Source organism: Pongo abelii, chromosome 9 (assembly GCF_028885655.2).
Source record: "Pongo abelii isolate AG06213 chromosome 9, NHGRI_mPonAbe1-v2.0_pri, whole genome shotgun sequence".
In the NCBI taxonomy this organism is placed as follows: domain Eukaryota; kingdom Metazoa; phylum Chordata; class Mammalia; order Primates; family Hominidae; genus Pongo; species Pongo abelii.
The window spans coordinates 100,588,451-100,589,667 of record NC_071994.2 but is presented as its reverse complement, the minus strand read 5'-3'; the positions used below and the strand labels follow the sequence as shown (position 1 = coordinate 100,589,667).

Below are 1,217 nucleotides of genomic sequence, written 5' to 3'. Positions count from 1 at the left end.
TTGATATGGTCTGGTTCTATGTCCCCGTCCAAATCTCATCTTGAATTGTAATCCAAATTGTAATCCACATGTGTTGAGGGAGGGACCTCATGGGAAGTGATTAGATCATGGGGGCAGTTCCCCTTGCTGTTCTTGTGGTAGTAAGTTCTCACGAAATCTGATGATTTTATGAGGGGCTTTCACTGCCTTCACACTGCACTTTTCTCTCCTGCTGCTATGTAAAGAGGGATGTGTTTGCTTCCACTCCCGACATGATTGTAAGTTTCCTGAAGCCTCCCCAGCCTTTCGGAACCGTGAGTCAATTAAATTTCTTTCCTTTATAGATTACCCAGTCTCAAGTATTTCTTCACAGTAGCATGAAAATGAACTAATACAGATTTGGTCATAATATATTAAAAAGGAACAATGGATAGATAAGAGGTCATGTCATTTATACGGGAAAGAAAAGATCTGAATTGTCTGTAAAGACACATTAAATCTATACTATATGATGGCATCTATTGATATTTTAAAATTTTTTATTTTCAAAAAAAAAAAAAATGATAGAAAGCCTACAGCACCCAGTCTTCACAAGTGGTCTCTCATCCGAGTACTAACCAGGCCCAATCCTGCTTAGTTTCTGAGATCAGATGAGATTGGGCACATTCAATGTGTTTTGGCTGTAGACTGATATCATTTACATAGTGGTCATTTTCATGAATAATAGTAAAGACAATAGATTTTTCTGTCTTTTCTGTTTCAGTGAAAAATGTGGTGTGCTCTGTTATGCGTACTATAATGAACTGGCAATTATAATTGGTTCTTATTACAGGTCATTTTGGGCAAATTTTATCATCAGTAATTTTGAAAGCAACATTAAGATAGAGTTGATAGGAATAAATCATTATAGTTTATTAGCATTGAAATTATTCATTTCCAGTTAACACTAAATGAATAGGAATTGAGAAGAAATTGTGTCAGGGTAGCATTTTTAATTAGTTTTTGTCCTGGAATGCCTTGTCCTGGATGAATAGAAAATAAGCCTTTTTTGGAAACTCCATTGCAAAGTTCTAGAGGTTCTTATACTAAGAAAGAAAGTCTCTAGATTGTAAAAGTTATATTGCAAATTTTCTCTTATGATTTTTGTCATTATAACTGTTAAAGTTACACTTTCACTTTTCTTTTATGGTTGCTAGTTACAATTTGATATTGGCATTAATTCTGGATTGGCTTTTTAT

General features: G+C 34.3%; 1 pseudogene; it reads right to left on the bottom strand.

The window, feature by feature from the left end:
• Positions 1-548: 548 nt before the first annotated feature.
• On the bottom strand, positions 549-667 carry LOC112135679 (5S ribosomal RNA; annotated as a pseudogene).
• Between the last annotated feature and the right edge of the window lie 550 nt (positions 668-1,217).